Below are 22,656 nucleotides of genomic sequence, written 5' to 3' on the forward strand. Positions count from 1 at the left end.
GAAGAAATCGGCCCTTAGAGAACAGACTTTATGATCGGAAAAATGCGAGTAACTTCAACAACAACAAATGCATGAGAGGTACATACCACAGACAAACAGACAGAACGCCAAGAACAATTTTCGTGAAAATCCATCGCCCAGTTCACACTACCACCACCTGGTGGAAATGTTTCACGAAACACTGCGTTGTGCAATATCGTCATCAGAAGGCGCTAGTGTGAAACGTCAAACGCAAAGAAAAACGATGGGCACTCTTCTGGTTATGAAAGCCACAACCAAGATTCAAAATGATCGTTAAAGGCGTGGTCAATGAAAATTTCGTCAGTGTTACGTTTGTTTGTCTGTATAGTGTATACATACCATGAAAATGCTCACGAAAAAGCAAAAAAATACTACCGCTATGGATATTAAAAATTTTATAGTAAATTTTTTCTTCGTCCAAGCAAACAACACCAAACTAGTCAGGTAAAACTAATAAGTGATTTTGTTTATTATAATCTAACGAACAACATGAACAGTCGCTTTCTCAAAGGTCTTCAACTCAACGCTCTCTTGTAGACCGCTTGTGAAAAAAAAATGTTCAAAAGAGTTACGAAATCTCATAGATAAACTGAAAGAGACTGGTTATGCCCAAATTGAATACAAATTTACGCATTTGCACGTCCTGCCGTCTAGACTTTGACAAACGAGCCATCTGTATATCATCGGTAAAGCAGGGCGCAGGAAGTTCGAAAACGACAACAACTGAGAAATTGCCAGAAGTGCTAAGTGCAGAGAGTCATGCCACCGTACCATCAGCGACATCTGTTTAAACAATTTAATCACGCCTCTTTTCAAAAATGCTTTGAAATATACTTCAACATTTATACCCATTTCAATATTTTTAACGTTGCAAAACACGCTTTCAACATTCATCTTGAAGAAGAGGGAAAACACTTGTCCTCAAATGTAACAGCAAATTAATCAATAAACGACTAATGCGCGGAGGGCGTGATAAAATCGGAACAGTACTGTACATATAATATACATAATACATAATAAAAACAGATTGTTTTACTTACGCAAGGCCATTAACAATAAAATCAGCATCAAACTGCGCTTTCCGGCCGAAATAATTTACACTAAAAAAAATTATTACTAAATGTGAAAATTGTGGAATGTTTGAATTGTCATAACTTTTTTGTTTATTAGTTTATCATCACCAATTTTTTATGGTAGATTGCTAATACAATGGACCGTTTTCCCTAAAAAATTACATTGGTAAAAAGATAGGGTTTTGAGATATTTGAGTTTTTGTGACAAAAATGATATTTTTTAATGTTAAAAAAAGATTTTTTTTTCACAGTGTACATTTTCTTAGGAATCACCATTTAGTTATCTAACTTTGCTGAACAATAAAATCTGCATCTAACTGCGATTTCTGATCGAAATAATTTACACAGAAAAAAATATTTACCAAATGTGAAAATTGTGAAATGTTTGAAATGTTATAACTTTTTTGTTTATTAGTTTACCATCACCAAATTTTTATGGTAGATTGCTAATACAATGGACCGTCTTCCCTAAAAAAATTACGTTGGTAAAAAGATAGGGTTTTGAGATATTTGAGTTTTTGTGACAAAAATGATATTTTTTAATGTTAAAAAAGATGTTTTTTCACAGTGTATATTTTCTTAGGAATCACCATTTAGTTATCTAACTTTGCTGAAAAATTTATTGCAATCGAACGAACCATTTTGGCTGTGCAGATTTTTGAATATTTTTGAACCGTTTTCACATACACCCTTTTGAAAAGTTAGTCGTGATTCAAAATAAAAATTTGATATCGGAAAATGACGATTTAGATGGAACTTAAAAACTGTGCAAAGTTTCAGTTCAATAGAAAATCATGAATTAAAAAATTTCCTTAATTTTGATGCTGTTGCTTGGAATCGCTCAGTGGTGAATTAGCACAGAACATTCTTCTCCTTCTTCTTATTTATGGCTCTACGTCCCCACTGAGCACTTCCACAGTTATTGATTCTTTGCTAGTCATTGCATGAATTTGCATATTGTGAGGCAAGTACAATAATACACTATGCCCAGGGAATCGAGAAAATTTTCCCGACCGGAACGGGAATCGAATCCGCCGTCTCCGGATTGGCAATCCATAGCCTTAACCACTAGGCTAACTGGAGACCCCACAGAACATTTTGGTAAGCAATTGAACAACATATTAGTTAAGCTTCTGTTCAGTAAAAAACACGGGGTCAGTCGGTTTTCTCGATAGGGCGATGGAAGTGCGAGTGAAAAATCCGGGATCAGAATCGCGCTACAATATTCGTTGGTCAGTCGGTTTCCACGATAGGGCGATGGAAGTGCGAGTGAAAAATCCGGGATCAGAATCGCGCTACAATATTCGTTGGTCAGTCGGTTTTCTCGGTAGAGCCATGCAAGCGATAGTGTGGAATGCGGAATCAGATTAGCTTGAGAATTTTCGAATGGCTGACAATTTTCAGGTAAGAGTGATGGAAGTGCGAGTGAAAAATCCGGGATCAGAATCGCGCTACAATATTCGTTGGTCAGTCGGTTTTCTCGGTAGGGCGATGGAAGTGCTAATGAAAAATCCGGGTTCAGAATCGCGCTACAATATTCGTTGGTCAGTCGGTTTTCTCGGTAGGGCGATGGAAGTGCTAGTGAAAAATCCGGGATCAGAATCGCGCTACAATATTCGTTGGTCAGTCGGTTTTCTCGGTAGGGCGATGGAAGTGCTAGTGAAAAATCCGAGATCAGAATCGCGCTACAATATTCGTTGGTCAGTCGGTTTTCTCGGTAGGGCGATGGAAGTGCGAGTGAAAAATCCGGGTTCAGAATCGCGCTACAATAATCGTAGATCAGTCGGTTTCCACGGTAGGGCGATGGAAACGCGAGCACGAAATCCGGGATCAGTGGTCATCGTGATCAAATAAATCATAATCGTGATGAAGACCGCGACGTGTATTTCCATATAACTAGTGGATCATATCACCTAACAGAGGTGGCTCCTAGATCCACACCTTACCCTACCCTACTAACCACCATTCCTTCCCGTGACAACTGTGGGGATGCTGTGGATTCCACGGTTTCTAGTAGCAACGGTTGTCGAACTAACATTCCTTCCCTTTCCTGATGACCGTAAGGACGTGGCCAGCGCCGTTATTGACTTTAAATAGCTGAACTCTCGAATTGTGCACATTGAGAATGGTTAGCTAGTCCCAAGCTTTCACATTCATTGGCTCTCTGTGCAACTTCGATTGTTCTGGTCAATCACGGAGTAGCAACTACGATGTGTACGGTTATCTTTGCTTTGCTTTGCTTTGCTTTGTTCAGTAAAAAACACGTGTTTTTCAATTTGTACTCTGAGTCGAAGTATAATGAAACGAAAGCGCTTTTTCGACTTGTGAAAAACACATTGTTCAGATACATGTGCTAATTTGTACATATGTATGCTTAACCTGGGTGGGGCTGGCTCACCTACACTTCCGGTCCGCTTTAGTGCTTTATGCATCATTGTGGCCAGGTGTTGTTCTAGTTTTTTCCAACTGTATTGTAAAGCATGAGCGGTGATCCTTGGCATTCTTGTGTAAATTGGGGTACTCGAAATGTTGATCGATCACCGATTATTGCTGGCAGATGCAGTGGAAAGTTTGTCTTAATACGTATCAATCGTCTCTGACAAACGAGAAAAACTGAACTCACTGATTACCTGTCTCTGAGCCAAATTTGGTATGTATAGAGTCTTCAGTCTCCGATTAATCGCTTCATGTTTGATGGAGGTTTTTAATCCAATGGGTTACATAGCCGCTATCAGAATGAAGAGAGTAATGTTCCGCGCAATATATCACAAATCAAAAGAGGTACGGTACATTACGTGGAGCGGATATACTGAATTGGGTATCAGACCAAGTCCCTGCTGGGTGGCGCTAAATAGGTGAGCCATAGACAATAGAATCGTCAATGTCGTAGGGCATAGTATGTGACTATTGTCGAAACAACACTATTTTTGGTCATTGTCCAACCAACATCATAAGCGGCGTCCACTTACACTAAGCGCATAACTATGTTAGGGTCAAGATTAGGATAAAATCATTGGTAAAATAAAATAACACTTTTTTTTTTGTAGTTAGTTGAACTAGAGGTAACTTTTTATTGAGACATTTTCTGTAGGTTTATTCTGGATTACAATTAGCTGTCCTTTAACTGAATTATTACAGTAAATAACATTATTCCTTCTAGATAAAAGATGTATTAACAAAAGCATTTCAATGTGGACATAGAATTGCCAAACTATACATCTGAACAGATATTTTTCCGGTATTGAATTTGGGGTGGAGAGTTAAACGCTTACGGAAAATAGTTTTTCAATGTCAGACAAACATCACATGAACACATCTACCAATGAACCAAACCTTCTCTACTGTCATTTGCCGCTTCCTATCCTCAATTGAACTTATCTGACACTAGTTAGGACTGTCTGTGGAAGATCCGGGTTTCTAATTCTGTGTAGGACTTGTTAAAACGGGATGCCTGATATGTACTGCGGACAAATGGGCTGGAAGTACTGAGCAATCACAATTACTGTCGTACTTATCATATTAAACGCATGCTTTTCTACTTATATCCCGAACGTCGCCAACCGGCAAAGAGGACATGATGAAAAAAAAAAAACGCGAGATGGCCCTAACAAAAACGGAAAAGGCGATGAAAATGGTCACCGATGCAACGATATGGAAACAAAATAGATGAGAAATGAGATGAGAACCCTCCCCCTGGGTATTCAATCTTGACGCGATTAGCCTCCCCCTGGATATTCAATCTTAACCCATTAGCACTTTAGCGCCAGTTTATTCACCACCGCTTGGACTTTGAGTTAGATATATCTGGTTTACGAGTTGAGTGCAAGTGAAGGAATCGGCCGTAAGTGCTAATGGGAACCAAAGGAGTATCTGTTGTCATTTATCACAAGTTCATGACAAGTTATAATTCAGCATGCATTCTTTGAATTTTCTCAAATTTAACAATAATTGTTAAATTTAACGTAACGCAAGAGTGGGTAGGGGAGGTCTCTGCGTTACACTCATCATTCATCACTTGAAATCGAAAGTACACAGGACAGGGGACGCTAGGATAAGTTGTCTTACAGATTAGGTTTCGTTAACAATTAAACTCATCACCATTAGAAAATTATGGACTGATTAGTTAAAGATAAAACTGTTGATTTTAGAAATGAGTTTATATTTGTATTTCTTATTTTTATAGGTTTTGTAGGGAAAAAGTGTTATCCAATGCTAATATGAGAGTTATTTGGGGATGATACTGGTGCTGTCAATGACCAACATCGGTTATTGACACTATTGGTAATCAGCTTGAAATAATTTTCAGAATGTATTATAAAGTAACTTAGGATATTATTTGATTATTGTTTGGGGAAGCTGTCAGAAAAACTAGTTGCCCATATCGGCTAAAAACACTAGCTCTGGTAGCTATCTCCGAATAATTTTCAAAAAAATTAAATCTTTAAAAAATAGCTATGACCTCTTTTTGCTCTTGTTGGGAGGACCACCCTATCCCACTACGAACGCAGCCGAAACATCCTTCGGGGCTCTTCCGCTGACAGCCGTCAGCTTGTGACAGATGTCTCGCGCGCATACACGTTTTATGTAGTACTTGTTTTAGATAATAAAGTTATCTTTTAATTCGTACTCGCGAGTCGCGTCCATAACTATATCACGTATCGCAACAGCTCTTCTTTGCAATAGGTATTTCTCAGGATTAGTAATTTGAAGGCGTTGACATAGATGGCCTTTTTTCTCTCTGAAGGTTGCCAGTGACCTCGGAGATTTCCGATTTATTGAAATATTGTTCTATTATCAAATCATTGTTGGAGCTTCCATTCGATCAAAACACTAGTGCGATGGGAATAGTTAAAAATAGTATTTTTAAAAACTACTACGACCCAATACTAATTACTACACACTTTGCTCAAGTTGACGACATCGTCTAGTCCATCGTGAGTATTGGTCCTAGTAGGGGGAAAGTTGGGAAAGGGTCCAGGCTTTGCTATCAGCTGTCCTGCAGCTCCACCTGGTCACTCTACAAAAAAAAAAAAATAGATGAGAAATTATCGACCAAATCATGATCTATGAACATATCGCTAATGTTCTTTATCATTATTTCTTTTTCTCGTTTCAGCAACAAAATCGAAACCTCTCTCCTATCTCTTCATTTCTGCCTCTTCCCATCCTATTCCCACATCTACTTATATCCTCTACCCCATCTATTTAATGTATTTGACACTTGTTGGGACTGGTAACGCCAGCGCCTGCCTGTGGAAGATCCCGGTGTGCTAATTCGGTGTAGGACATGTCAACGGGGGAGGCTTAGTAGGTCCACATCTGCCTACAAGCAGATGGGCTGACAGTTGTCGGCCTGGGTGTGGCCTGAGCAATTACAATTACAATGTATGCTTAACCTGAAGCAGAAAAAGGTTTTGTGAAACTATTTTGTAAAGGATTTACTGCAAGTCGAATAGAAATATAACGAAACTCTTGAAAAGCGTTTTAAATTATCATTGTTAATACCAATACGAAAGGTTGAGCATTGACTAGTTTTTCAATAGGACGCGATCAGGGAAATACTAGAATGAAAGTAGTTAGCTGGATTTTTGTATGGTGAGATGATCAATCCTCCAATTCTGCAAGGAAATGGTACAAACAGCGCAGCGTGGGTAATATGATTTCTTGCCTAATTTGATGCTGTTTGAGTAAAAGTTTGCCAGTTACCCAAGCTATTGCTCAAACAGCATCAAATTAAGCAAAATATCATAGGTAATATGATTTGCACCATTTCATTACAGAAATGCAGATTTTACCTTCTCACCATACAAAAATCCAGCTTACTACTTTCAATCTAGTACTTCACTGATTGCGTCCTATAGGACAAATCGGTGAAGTACTAGATTTGTAGTAATGAGCTGAATTTTTGTATGGTGAAAAGGTCAATTCTCCGTTTCTGCAATGAAATCGTGCAAAAAGCGTGGGTATTATTATTCCTTGCCTAATATGATGCTGTTTGAGCAAAACTTTGGGTAACAGTGTTGTTTTCTACATTTCTTGCAACATAAACAACATATTTGTTCAAAGTTTTGCTCAAACAGCATCAAATTAGGCAAGGAATAATAATACCCACGCTTTTAGCACCATTTCATTGTAGAAACGGAGAATTGACCTTCTCACCATACAAAAATTCAGCTCATTACTACAAATCTAGTACTACACCGAACGTGCCCCATTGACAAAGCATTTGTACAGTAATGTGTACAGCATAATTTTAGTTCAGCTATCATTACTATTATAAAGCAACAATTCAGCATGCATGCTTATTTGTGACTTGCGATTGTTAGGTGGGTGTGGCTAAAGAGTTTGCAATGCCTACCCCCAAATTCTACGGTGTATTATGGACGATGTAAGTTCTTGGACATGCATTGGCCACTTGGCCGCATGATGCCCTTGTACATCAATAAAATGAAATCAAAAAATAAAATCATGACTGATTGCATTTTTTGACATCCAGCCAAATTGGATGTCACCCTCTACTGACCCGATCTGTTCAGTTTCATTTTTATTGTACAGTTTGGTAAGCCGCAGAATAGTTCCGGACCAGCAAACTGTAAATCGGAATCGCTTTTAGCAAGCTCGTCTTCAATTTCATTCTTCAATGCCACAGTGACCAGGAACCTAGTAGTAGTATAAGTTTACTAAATTCCCTTGGCACAACCAAGCCACTAGCCCGAATGCTACAAGGCACTGCACAAAGTTCTTTCCTTCTCTTTCACTCTTACAGAAATTTTGTAAACAACAAGAAACTTCAAAATCCTATACAAAATCAGAACAATGCAGTGCCCTATAAAATGGCTTTTTTTGGAAAACTGATCAACAATTTCATCGGAGATTTTTCTTCCTTAATTTATTGGCTATTCTTTCAAGATGTATTGTCACAAATCATTTTAGCACCATGATTAGCGCCATAATCAATTCACATATTCGGCTGAGGTTTTTCGTTCTTTGGAACATACGCTGTTCTTACATGTTCTATTGTTACCAAGAGAGTGATGGATGAGTTTATCATATTCGGGCTAGTAACATTCGGGCCAATGGTGCATTCGGGTTAAATTCCCATTACATATGGCAAATACTTGACCAAACAAGCCCGACAAAAGGCCAACAGGTTATTCCATTTGTTATAAGGTTATTCTAAGGCCTGTTGAACTCATTAGGGGGATTCACTCACTGAAAAAAGTTTTTTTTCACATTGTTTTCATCTGATTTTCACATGGACTGTTTTCATACGCGTGTCCATTGAATTTTATGGGAATATCACATAGATTTTGTGAAGTTATGTGATTTTCCAATAGAAGCTATGTGATTTCTTAATGTTTTCCATAGACCGTATTGATTTCATGTGATATTTCCTAACAAATTTTCATCGGAAAATCCAATAATAGTTATATAGCCAAACTAATGGAAATTTTCCATTGGATATGTGATTCCTTGATTATTTCATTCGCAAAATCATGAAACATTTCCAATAAGCAGAAAATCATGGCTTTCGCAGCAATTTAATCTGTTTAGTGAGCACCTCTATTTTTTTCATGAAATATTTCCACAAACCAAAATATACCTAGTCACATTTCAGGCTACTTCCCGGATAAAAACTAACCATAGGGTGTTTGGTGAAAACCATTCCTGTACCAGCTACAATAAAGTGTATTGTAATGAAATGGTTCGCTATACTATACATTTACATTGGATTTTTATGTAACAATATATCATACTGTTTTTCTTACGTTTGAACCATTCACTTTTCCGAAACATTATTTTTCCGTGAATTTTTAATTATTTATTTATTCAGTTTACGATTTTGTTTATGTTTGTGACTTTTTTGATGCAAAGGAAAGGAAGAGAAAAAAGTGAATAAGTAAGTTGAAACATCAATTTAAAGTCAATAACATGTTTAAATCAGTGGTAAACCAGAAGTCCTAAGAACTGCAGGTCCAAGCAGGGGTCCAAGAGATATAGCGGGCTAGGTGTGTAAAGTGCGATGAGAGAAATACGAATGTAGGCCAACCTTGAAAGATGCAGGTCAGATTACCGTAAATCAGTGGATGAGTTCAACACTATTCTTTCGGTATTTGCATTTAGGGGAGTTTTCTCCTCTTCTCTCATGTGAACTTGCCTTCGACCACAATCGAATCAAATGCGATTGACAAACTCTATCTTTGACGTAGAGCTATCTTTAACATATGGACTGGACTGAACACTGAAATGACTTCTAAGGTTCGTCTGCGGGTTCGCTTTTTAACCTAACTTATGTCTTAACTATTACTTTAGAGCTTTTAGTGGAACTTGTTACTTCAGACTCTAGTTTAATTTAAAAACACTTCACTAATACTTTACTTTTGCAAAAGAAAATAAAAAATGAATAACTCTTTTAAAGAAAAACTAGAAAGGACGAGCAAATTCCTTTTAATTCTACTACTGTGCTTATCTTCGGACAGATAGGCCTATTTCGTCTGTGACTTACAGACTTCTTCAGTGTCAAGTGCTCGACTGAAGAAAACCTCGCATTCGTTGTGGTATTTATACTAGGAGTGTATGTGTAGGTACGTGTGTGGGTAAAAGTGTAGGTATAAAAATGTAGGTACAAAATTGTAGGTACATATTTGTAAAAAAGGGGGGTATCTGCCTGTTAGAAAACAGGGTGTCAATAAGATACCTAAAGCTAGGAAAATTCCTACCGATTTGGTAGGTAGTCAATTGGTGTTTGTTGTGTTATTTTTTCCTGCCGATTTGGTAGGTAGTCAATTTGTGTTTTGTGTATTGTGTAATGTTTTGTGTGTGTTAGGTAAAAATTTAAACAGCCACGTGTACCCATTGCCCTGATCCTTGTTAAGTAGTTTTTTATTGTTTTGTTTGTAAATTTCTAAACTTTCTGCAACATCAAGTTTCCATGGGTTTGTAATGTGTCGTAAGAGTTTAATATTTGAAGTATTCATAAAATGTCCTTCATTGAAAATATGTTCAGCAACTTTAGATTTAAAATGATGAATGAGTCCCTTGTCTGTGTCTTTGTGTGCTTTTGATACTTCCGTTATGTGTTCTTTGAATCGTGTGTTGAGTGTGCGTTTTGTTTGTCCTATGTATATTTTGTCACAGTGATTACATGTTACTTTGTAAACACCAGATTTTGTTAAGTTGTCCAACGGGTCTTTCGTAGATCCTAAGAGAGTTTGAAGTTGGTTAGCTTTGCTTGTGAAAACTAATTCAAAACCAAACTTTCTGAGAATTGGTCGGAGTTTTTTGGTGTCATTGTTGTAGTTCACAGTTATCCGTTTAAGTGTAGGTTCTGTCCGTGTCAGTGTAGTCAAAGAACGTCTGTATTGTTGTTGTGTCTTTTTGTTGATGATCTGTTGTATTGTTTGTTTTGTGTAACCGTTCAACTGTGCTGTTTCGAAAATGTAATTAAGTTCTTTCGTTTTTCCTGTTTCACTAAGTGGAAGTGTCTGCATTCGGTGTATCATGTGATTGAAGGATGCAATTTTGTGTTGATGTGAGTGATTTGATGAATTTGGAATAGTGCGTTGAGTGTGTGTCGGTTTTCTGTAAATTTCGAAGGAAAGTGTTGATTCTTGTTTTACGATGAGTATGTCCAAAAATGGTAGTTGGTTGTTCTGTTCAATTTCACAAGTGAATTCGATGTTTTTGTGTGCATTATTGATATTGTTCAAGATTTCAGGTAAAAGATGTTTCTTAACAATGCTAAACACGTCGTCAACGTATCTCCACCAGACTTCAGGAAGCTGTTTGTTGTTTTCTAAGCGTTTTTCCAAATTTGCCATAAAAATTTCACTTAAAAATGGAGAAAGTGGATTGCCCATGGGGGCACCATTAAGTTGTTTGTAGGTTTCATTTCTGAACGAAAAATAATTTTCTTCCATACAAAGTTTGGTTAATTTGATGTATGTACGAACTTTCTTAATCCAATCTGAATTTGAATCTTCATATTGGTTCAGAAGCCAATCTTCTAGTAGGTTAATGGCCTCTTTAACTGGAATGCTTGGAAATAGTGATTTAACGTCGAATGAAACTAAAATTTCATCGTCGTTAACGGATAAATTCTGTACTAGTTCTGTGAATTGTTCGGAATTCTTGACAGATCTACTGTGAAATTTTTTAGGCATGTTTTGGAATTCTTGTACTAAATATTTGGCAATTTTGTGTGTAGGTGAACCAATGGCTGAAACAATCTCACGCATTTCATTTCCAGGTTTATGAACTTTGGGAAGTCCTTTTATTCTTGGCAATGAAGGGTTAGATTCTTTCAGGCTTTTAATGACGCTTCCTAAAACTGGTGTAGACTCTTTGAGAGTTTTGTCAACACGTCTTACTAATCCTGGAAGAGGATCAGTACGTTGTTTTCGGTAAGGTCCATTTTGAATCTTGTTATTCATTATTTCATCATAGTCCTCTTTGTTCATGATTACTGTTTTGTTTCCTTTGTCAGCTTTCAGATAGAAAACTGGTTTCTGGTTAAGTTCTTTGATTATTCGTTGTTCTTTCAGGTGTTCTTTGTTCAATTTGTTTTGTTGTGTGTTTTGAATAGTGTTAGCTGTTTGTGTTCTGATTTCTTGAATCTGTGGTGTCTGTAAATTGTTCGTGTTGATAGCTGTTTCAATGTCGATTATGGTTTGTGTTGAATCTGGTTTAGAGTGTACTGCGTAGTTAAGACCTTTGTTGAGAAGGGTCAACTGTTCTTCCGTAAACTGTTCGGAAGAGCGATTGACCACTAACCCAGTTAGTTCTTGTGTTGTGTTTTGTGGTTGTGTAGAAGAACATGTAAACTTCGGATTTTGCATCTTTAATGCTTTAAGTTTTTTATCTAGTAATTTCCTTTTTCTTTCTGATTCACAAAATTCTGCAACTTTTACTTTTGTTAGAAAATTAGGGAAAGATTCAGGATAATCTTTCGCTAACTTTAAATGGAGAGAATAACATTCCAAAGTTTTCATGTTGATCTTGCTGTGTAGTTTTTTGATGCTTTCTTTGATGAGTGTTTGTTCAAGTGTCTTTACTATGTTGGGGTTTTTCTTCAGTCGAGCACTTGACACTGAAGAAGTCTGTAAGTCACAGACGAAATAGGCCTATCTGTCCGAAGATAAGCACAGTAGTAGAATTAAAAGGAATTTGCTCGTCCTTTCTAGTTTTTCTTTAAAAGAGTTATTCATTTTTTATTTTCTTTTGCAAAAGTAAAGTATTAGTGAAGTGTTTTTAAATTAAACTAGAGTCTGAAGTAACAAGTTCCACTAAAAGCTCTAAAGTAATAGTTAAGTGAAGATGGCAACCAAGCCAAAGTCAGAGCCGAATAAGTTCATCGAGTTGAAGAAGACAATCGCAGGATTACACAAGGATATCGCGTTTCTCAAGAAGTGTATAGAGTACAGGCTTACTCCCGTAAGTCACAAGGTAAAAGTTAAAACAGCCACAAACCCCAACATAGTAAAGACACTTGAACAAACACTCATCAAAGAAAGCATCAAAAAACTACACAGCAAGATCAACATGAAAACTTTGGAATGTTATTCTCTCCATTTAAAGTTAGCGAAAGATTATCCTGAATCTTTCCCTAATTTTCTAACAAAAGTAAAAGTTGCAGAATTTTGTGAATCAGAAAGAAAAAGGAAATTACTAGATAAAAAACTTAAAGCATTAAAGATGCAAAATCCGAAGTTTACATGTTCTTCTACACAACCACAAAACACAACACAAGAACTAACTGGGTTAGTGGTCAATCGCTCTTCCGAACAGTTTACGGAAGAACAGTTGACCCTTCTCAACAAAGGTCTTAACTACGCAGTACACTCTAAACCAGATTCAACACAAACCATAATCGACATTGAAACAGCTATCAACACGAACAATTTACAGACACCACAGATTCAAGAAATCAGAACACAAACAGCTAACACTATTCAAAACACACAACAAAACAAATTGAACAAAGAACACCTGAAAGAACAACGAATAATCAAAGAACTTAACCAGAAACCAGTTTTCTATCTGAAAGCTGACAAAGGAAACAAAACAGTAATCATGAACAAAGAGGACTATGATGAAATAATGAATAACAAGATTCAAAATGGACCTTACCGAAAACAACGTACTGATCCTCTTCCAGGATTAGTAAGACGTGTTGACAAAACTCTCAAAGAGTCTACACCAGTTTTAGGAAGCGTCATTAAAAGCCTGAAAGAATCTAACCCTTCATTGCCAAGAATAAAAGGACTTCCCAAAGTTCATAAACCTGGAAATGAAATGCGTGAGATTGTTTCAGCCATTGGTTCACCTACACACAAAATTGCCAAATATTTAGTACAAGAATTCCAAAACATGCCTAAAAAATTTCACAGTAGATCTGTCAAGAATTCCGAACAATTCACAGAACTAGTACAGAATTTATCCGTTAACGACGATGAAATTTTAGTTTCATTCGACGTTAAATCACTATTTCCAAGCATTCCAGTTAAAGAGGCCATTAACCTACTAGAAGATTGGCTTCTGAACCAATATGAAGATTCAAATTCAGATTGGATTAAGAAAGTTCGTACATACATCAAATTAACCAAACTTTGTATGGAAGAAAATTATTTTTCGTTCAGAAATGAAACCTACAAACAACTTAATGGTGCCCCCATGGGCAATCCACTTTCTCCATTTTTAAGTGAAATTTTTATGGCAAATTTGGAAAAACGCTTAGAAAACAACAAACAGCTTCCTGAAGTCTGGTGGAGATACGTTGACGACGTGTTTAGCATTGTTAAGAAACATCTTTTACCTGAAATCTTGAACAATATCAATAATGCACACAAAAACATCGAATTCACTTGTGAAATTGAACAGAACAACCAACTACCATTTTTGGACATACTCATCGTAAAACAAGAATCAACACTTTCCTTCGAAATTTACAGAAAACCGACACACACTCAACGCACTATTCCAAATTCATCAAATCACTCACATCAACACAAAATTGCATCCTTCAATCACATGATACACCGAATGCAGACACTTCCACTTAGTGAAACAGGAAAAACGAAAGAACTTAATTACATTTTCGAAACAGCACAGTTGAACGGTTACACAAAACAAACAATACAACAGATCATCAACAAAAAGACACAACAACAATACAGACGTTCTTTGACTACACTGACACGGACAGAACCTACACTTAAACGGATAACTGTGAACTACAACAATGACACCAAAAAACTCCGACCAATTCTCAGAAAGTTTGGTTTTGAATTAGTTTTCACAAGCAAAGCTAACCAACTTCAAACTCTCTTAGGATCTACGAAAGACCCGTTGGACAACTTAACAAAATCTGGTGTTTACAAAGTAACATGTAATCACTGTGACAAAATATACATAGGACAAACAAAACGCACACTCAACACACGATTCAAAGAACACATAACGGAAGTATCAAAAGCACACAAAGACACAGACAAGGGACTCATTCATCATTTTAAATCTAAAGTTGCTGAACATATTTTCAATGAAGGACATTTTATGAATACTTCAAATATTAAACTCTTACGACACATTACAAACCCATGGAAACTTGATGTTGCAGAAAGTTTAGAAATTTACAAACAAAACAATAAAAAACTACTTAACAAGGATCAGGGCAATGGGTACACGTGGCTGTTTAAATTTTTACCTAACACACACAAAACATTACACAATACACAAAACACAAATTGACTACCTACCAAATCGGCAGGAAAAAATAACACAACAAACACCAATTGACTACCTACCAAATCGGTAGGAATTTTCCTAGCTTTAGGTATCTTATTGACACCCTGTTTTCTAACAGGCAGATACCCCCCTTTTTTACAAATATGTACCTACAATTTTGTACCTACATTTTTATACCTACACTTTTACCCACACACGTACCTACACATACACTCCTAGTATAAATACCACAACGAATGCGAGGTTTTCTTCAGTCGAGCACTTGACACTGAAGAAGTCTGTAAGTCACAGACGAAATAGGCCTATCTGTCCGAAGATAAGCACAGTAGTAGAATTAAAAGGAATTTGCTCGTCCTTTCTAGTTTTTCTTTAAAAGAGTTATTCATTTTTTATTTTCTTTTGCAAAAGTAAAGTATTAGTGAAGTGTTTTTAAATTAAACTAGAGTCTAACTTATGTCGTTTTCGTTTTTGCGACGGTGCTACACCGTTTCGTGCTACACTCTTCGCTGAAAAAACGAACGTTTTTGGTGTAGTTGCATTGGTGTGCGTGTATACAAACCAAAATTCCATATTCATCCAAACACTCCATATTCATCGAAAATACAAGAAAACTCGAAAAGAAAATGAATAGGAAGACTCTGGAATTATTTTCCATTTAAATAAATCATGTGCTGTAGGCTTTTGCCGGAGTAAAACCAACGAAAGTTTCCGCCGTTCAGCTGGGTTTATTATTACGACCTTCTCTCTTTCCGTTACAATTCAAACTGGTTTCTTGTTTACATTTTAGGTGACAAACAACTTACATAGGGTGGTTCAAAAACTGATCGACAATAGGGTGGCACATTTTCGTCAAAAGCTTACAGCTCGGCCATCCTGTTCTAATTATCTGAAATAAGCAGTTAATTATACATCATTAGCTTCATCTAGATACTCTATATCCTCATACTCGATTTCCGAACCTAGATTCATCTCTTCCTCATCTAAATATTCTATATCTTGATACTCTACATCCGATTCATCACCAATCATTCTTTCCTCGCTTGGACAGTTCACTTTCTGATAGAGACGCATATTCGACGGATCAAAGATACCTTCAAACCGTCTTCCGGACACCTGATATCCATCTATATCTCCCACAACATACCGATTGCGATCGAGCACTTTCTTCACTTCATATGGTCCTCGGAACTTCGGTTTTAGTTTATTTCTTTCGCCCACGATATTCACTTTACGCAGCATAACCAAATCTCCCTTCTCATAGTTCGTGTTTCTTGTACATCGTCGATCAAAAGCTCGCTTATTATAGTCCATTTGTTTCTTCATTTGTTCTTCAGCAGCCTCTCTTAACTTGACATGATCACGTTCACCGGAATGATCCAAACCTTGCAAGTAGTCTGTCAGATCATGTTGGATACGCCGCTTCTGATCCACCCCAAACAGTAAAGTAGACGGAGTGTTACCGGTTGCACGATTCACTGTGTTATTTAACAGAAACTCGGCATCTGTAAGCACTGAATCCCAGGAATTTCCAGATTCTTCGACAAGCTTGCTGATGAGTGGCAACATTGTTTTGTTGTACCGCTCAACTTGTCCGTTAGCCTTCGGACACGCGGTAGCCACTTTGATATGCTTGATACCATGATCCTCAACAAATCTTTCGAATGTAGCGGAAGTGAAAGCAGATCCCCTGTCGGAAATCAATACTATCGGTGTAGAATAAGCATGGAAGTAATTTTTCAACGACTTCATCACTTCCGATGTTTTTGTAGTCTTAGTTGGGTACAATTTAATAAACTTGGAAAAGGCATCCACAATAGCCAAAATATACTCGTTTTTTCCTTTACCCTTTTCAAGTGGCCCAAGATGATCCACATGTAATACCTGGAAAGGAACGGTAGGCTTTTCAACAGCGGAGAGCTGTCCGTCGTGCCTTCTACTACGGGGATTGTAAGCTATGCATGTGATACAAGATCTGGAATGATCCTGAACCTGATCACGCATCTTTGGAAACCAATACGTCCGTTTAATCAAACCACACACCTTGTCTACACCAAAGTGACCCATTGCATTATGGAATTTATTGATAACGGAGGGAACCATGCCAGAAGGAACGTAGAGCAACGACTTATCACCAACTACTTTGTAAAGAATCGCATCACGAACCTCATAATCCTTTAAAGTACCCAGATCAACCGCCTGTTTAAGTTTAGCCACCTCAGGATCCCTTAGCTGTGACACGTAGAGTGCATTTTCGAACAGATTAGACGAACTTTGCTCTTCTTCAATCAGACATACATTTATCCTCGATAACGCATCCGCATGCTGCATTCTCAGTCCCGGACGATGAACAACTTCAAAATCGAATTGCTCTAAATACAAGGCCCACCTAGCAATTTTAGCGTTAACGTCTTTCTTTTGAAGAGTGTGCTTCAGAGAAGAACAGTCGGTCACTACCTTAAAATGTAGTCCAAACAGGTACGTTCGGAATCGCTGTAAACAGTATACGATTGCCAGCGTTTCTAATTCGAAACTGTGCAACCTTGCCTCCACGGGTGTAGTTTTACGACTATGGTACATTACTGGATGGAACAGTCCGTCATCTACCTGTCGTTGAAGTAACACCCCTCCATAACCGGCTGAGGAAGCATCAGTATGTAACTCTGTCTCTGCAGTTGGTGAGTATATCCTCAACACTGGCTTAGACACCAATGCTGTTTTCAGGGATTCCACGGCCTGAATATGTCCTCTCGTCATAACGAACTCGTTACCCTCTTTCAGTAGCTCATACAACGGAGCAGCCTGCACATTAAAACCGTCAATAAATTTCCTGAAGTAATTAACTAATCCCAGGAATCGCTGAAGACTTTTCTTGTCACAAGGAATCGGAAAATCTCGTACAGATCGGATGTGTCGATCACTAGGTTGAATACAATTGAATCTAACGTCATATCCCAAGAACTCAACGCAAGTCTTCACAAACTGACATTTGGTCAATTGCAATTCTAACCCATTGTCCGCAAGAGTCTCGAGAACATCTTTCACCGTCTGCAAGTGTTCCTCGATGGTCTTCGACGCTATTAATATGTCATCGATGAAAACTATTAATCGTTCGTCGCGGATGAAAGGTGATAGAACTTTTGTCAAGTACTTGACAAATACTGCCGGGGAATTTGAGTACCCGAAGGGCAACCGATTGAACTCATACTGCCCACTATCGGTTACGAAGGACGTATACTTCTTACTCTCCTCTTCAAGCTCCACATGATAAAACCCGTTTTTCAAGTCCAAAGACGTAAAAAATCGTTTGCCCTGCAGTTTCATAATTTGGTCTTCGATAATCGGCATTGGGAAGTGAATGCGTTCGGAAACCTTGTTTAGAGGTTTGTAATTGATGCACATTCGGTAACTGTTATTTTTCTTTCTTGTGAGCACCACGCGTGAAGTGTAGGGTGACTCGCTCTCTCGAATGATTCCCTGTTCGAGTAGGTCTTTGACAATTTTGTCCAATTCCCTCTTTTCGAATGCACTGAGGCGCTGTGGTGTTGCCGTGAAAACCTTATCTTCCTTAAGGCGAATCCCAGCCTTGTAAGGGACTGGACGAACACTCGGTTTTGGCCTATCGAAATAACTACGCTTCAACAATGACTCCATTTCACCCTTATACCGACGGGTTGTCTCGTCGTCTCCTACATCCAAATCCAGACTCTCACTTATCATACAAGCATCATCGATCCCCTTGAACACTGACCAATCGGAACAAACAAATTCATCATCAATAGAAAACTTGATGCATCGTATGCCATTCTCACACAGAAAGTGTCTGCCCAAGATAACTCCCACTCGCATTGTGTTGTCTGACACTACCAAAAATTTTGCCCTGTACTTGTTGTTACCTAGACAGACATTCATGAAAACCTCACCTAACACATCTACCTTAACGTTATTTATACCAATCACGTCCTCAGTTGTCTTTTGCAATGCCATTTTGCCCTGTACATATTTACATTTGATCAAATTAGCATAGCTACCTGAATCAATCAATGCCAAGGTACGGAAACGGTCCTGGGTTCTTTCGATGTCCGCCTCGACCTGCGACGATGCGTCGACGATGATGTCCTCACTACTTCCATTGTTGAAGACGGCGTTCGTTGTACTCCACTTCGAGGGTCTTGCTCCAGGTTGCGTCGAATTCGCGAAGCACTTATCAGCCGTGTGTCCCACCTTGTGACAGTTGTTACATCTTTCCCGGCGAGGCGGCTTAGGGCAATTAATGGACTTGTGCCCCTGCTCGCGACAATTGAAGCACGTCAGATCATTTGTCGGAGAACTCAACGTCGATCCGCCAGTAACTTTCGGAGTTCGTGGTGGGCCAGGAATGGTTGAAACCATATCCAAATTTGAAGCTACCCATTTGATGTGTCGGATGAGCTCCAGCGTTGATGAGTACTGCCTTGATAGTAGACTTCCGTAGACCTTATCGTCCCGCAAACCTTTGATGATATACTTCAAAGTGGCGGACGTGCTGAAGTCGCCCTTCTGTGCCAGTGCATCGACTCTGTACACAAACGATTCGTATGATTCTCCCTTGGTTATCTTAGCTGCTTCCAGTTGCCGGTGAATGTCTGCTTCATCATAGGTCTCGGGGAACGCTGCCACCAGCTGGTCCTTGAACTGTATCCACGAGAAAATGTTTTCCTCCTGCCGGCGATACCAGCTCGATGCGGCTCCTGACAAACGCGTCGTCGCATACAGCAAGCACATTTGCTCTGTCCATCCATAGATCGTCCGGAAGTGGTCAATCCGACGTAGCCATTTAACCACGCCGTCTCCTTCGGAAAATTCCGGAATCAATCTTCCTAAATCTTGCGGATGAGGAGCAAAAGTTGGCTGCTGAACAGAGGCATAGCAATCCGCCGCAAATTCACGAATTGATGGTTTCTTCTTAAGCACTTTTTCTTCGCCTTTCACGTCGTAAAATTCGTCATTCTCGTCGTCTTGGTCTGGAACATTCTCCTTCGTCGCCCTGCTGGCCATGCTTCTCGTGATCGGCATCGCTTTGGAACCAACCGGAAAATCGTCTCCTCAAACGTCGGGTCGGATGTTTCGTCACCAGTTCGTTCCGAATGCCGCAAAAGCTACCGGTAGGACAGAGAGGATCCCACTTCTGAAAAACTGTAGGCTTTTGCCGGAGTAAAACCAACGAAAGTTTCCGCCGTTCAGCTGGGTTTATTATTACGACCTTCTCTCTTTCCGTTACAATTCAAACTGGTTTCTTGTTTACATTTTAGGTGACAAACAACTTACATAGGGTGGTTCAAAAACTGATCGACAATAGGGTGGCACATTTTCGTCAAAAGCTTACAGTGCTCAAAGGGGGATCAAGTTTCACCCATTTTTGAAAATACATCATAAGACATTCTTGGAAGGCAAGTGTGGATTTGAACCGGGCAAGTAAAACAGAGACTAACAATTGATAATGTCTGTATTTGTTGAAGGTTTGAACGAGAATAAATTACTGTGTGAACATTACAAAATGTCTTCAAATAACAAATGACTGCTGCGATTGAACAATCTCAGGTTGATCATACGATAGCACTATCCAATACTCCTCCTCAACATGAGTTGTTGCTTCATATTCAGGCCACACATCTTCCTGAGCAGTTCCAGTCGGTTCTTGGATAACGGTTTTGTAAATAAGTCTGCTAACATTGTTTCTGTTGGGCAGTATTTGAAACATACAATATCGCTCTGTTTGAGGTGCTTGGCAAAGTGAAATCTTGTTGCGATGTGTTTGGTTCTGTTACTAAATTTTTCGTTGTTTAGCATTTGGAGGCAGCTTTGGTTGTCTTCGTGAATAGTGATGGATACATTTTCTCCGAAGTCCCTCAGCAAACGTTGCAGCCATAATGCTTCCTGTGATGCCTCCGATAATGCAACAAACTCCGCCTCTGCAGTAGAAAGAGATACACACGTCTGCTTGCGGCACGCCCAAGATATTGTGCCACCGTAGTACTGGAAAATGTACCCGCTGTTGGACTTCCTATCTTCACGGCATTCCGCCCAGTCAGCATCGGCATATCCCACAAGTTCGGAAGGTTCTCCAATATTGCTCAGGCGTAGCTTCATGTCACAGGTTCCTTTCAAATAGCGCACCACTCTCTTTAGCTCATTCCAGTCCTGTTGCGATGGATTTGCGGTCTTCCGGCTCAGTATTGATATCGATGCAGAAATATCCGGTCTTGAGTTCACCGCCAAATAAAGTAGCTTTCCAACGATCTGTTGATACACCTGATTGTCCGGGAGTGGAGTTCCTTGATCAGCATGTTTCTCGTAACCAGGATCCAGCGGAATACTTGATGGCTTTGCGTCTTGAAGGTTGGCACATTGAACTACATCAGCTATGTACTTCCGTTGACTGATGAAGTAATCGCCGGCTTCATTACGTTCTACGTCCAGTCCCAAGTAACATCGAATATCTCCAAGGCTTTTAATCTCGAACTCGCTCTTCAAGGTTCGTTCCAGGATGTCTACGATCATTGGATCTTCGCTAGCCGCTATGAGATCATCCACATAAATAAGGACGTAACTCCACTTGCCATTCACGCATTTCCGGTACAAGCATGGGTCAGCTTCGCCTTGTTCGTAACCAATGGACAGCAGTACTTCGTGAAGCCGTTGATTCCAGGCACGGGCCGCCTGTTTTAATCCGTATAAGCTTTTCTTCAAGCGGCAAACCTTGTTTTCAGCATTCTTGACTGCAAACCCTGGAGGTTGTTTCATAAATATCTCCTCCTCAAGTTGCCCATGGAGAAAAGCGGTCTTCACATCAAATTGTTTCACCATCATTTTTCGCTTGGCAGCCACACTCATCAGCGTCCGGAAAGTTGCTTGTCGAACGACGGGAGCAAAAACTTCGTAGTAGTCTGTGCCGTAACGTTGACTAAATCCTTGGGCCACTAATCTCGCCTTGTAACGTTGAACTTGTCCATTCGAGTTTCGTTTCCGTGTGAAAACCCATTTGCAGCCAATAGCACGTTTTCCCGGGGGCAGGTCAACCAGTTCCCAAGTTTGATTCGACTCGATAGACTGCAACTCTTCCATTATTGCCTCTCGCCACTGCACCTTCTGGGGGCATGACAGTGCTTCACGGACGTTTCGTGGCTCCTCCTGAACTTCAGCTTCGGCACTACAAGCATACTTATTCGGCATCTTACCTTTGGTAGATCTGGTTGATCGTCTCAATTGCTCGACTTCATTATCCGCTTCAAGCTCCACAAAGGTGTCTTCGCTAGACGTGCTTGTATTGGCGTCATCAGAGAACCAGTATTCATCGTCAGAATCGTTCGCAACTCCACAGCCAAGTTCACGATCACCTTCAGATTCAGCATCACGATTAGCTTCCAATGGCACAACAACTTCTTTCAAAGAATCATCAACGTTAACCACATTGGAGGATTGCAGGAACTTCACGTCACGGCTTATGGTCAGTTTTCCAGTAGCGATATCCAGCAAACGATAAGCTTTGGACTCTTCACTGTAGCCAACAAACTTCAGTTTGATCGCCTTTTCATCCAGCTTGACCCGCTTCTCACCAGGAACATGACAGTATGCATCAGTACCAAAACGACGGATGTGCTTGAGACTTGGTTTCGATCCGAACCATCTTTCGTAGGGGGTTCCTTCAATTGCCTTTGACGGTAGGCGATTTTGTAGATAATTCGCTGTCATCACTGCTTCTCCCCAAAAACGTTTGTGCAAATCAGCATCAATCAACATACACCTTGCCATCTCGACCAAACTTCTGTTCTTGCGTTCT

The sequence above is a fragment of the Aedes albopictus genome, chromosome 2 (assembly GCF_035046485.1).
Source record: "Aedes albopictus strain Foshan chromosome 2, AalbF5, whole genome shotgun sequence".
NCBI classification, from domain to species: Eukaryota; Metazoa; Arthropoda; class Insecta; order Diptera; family Culicidae; genus Aedes; species Aedes albopictus.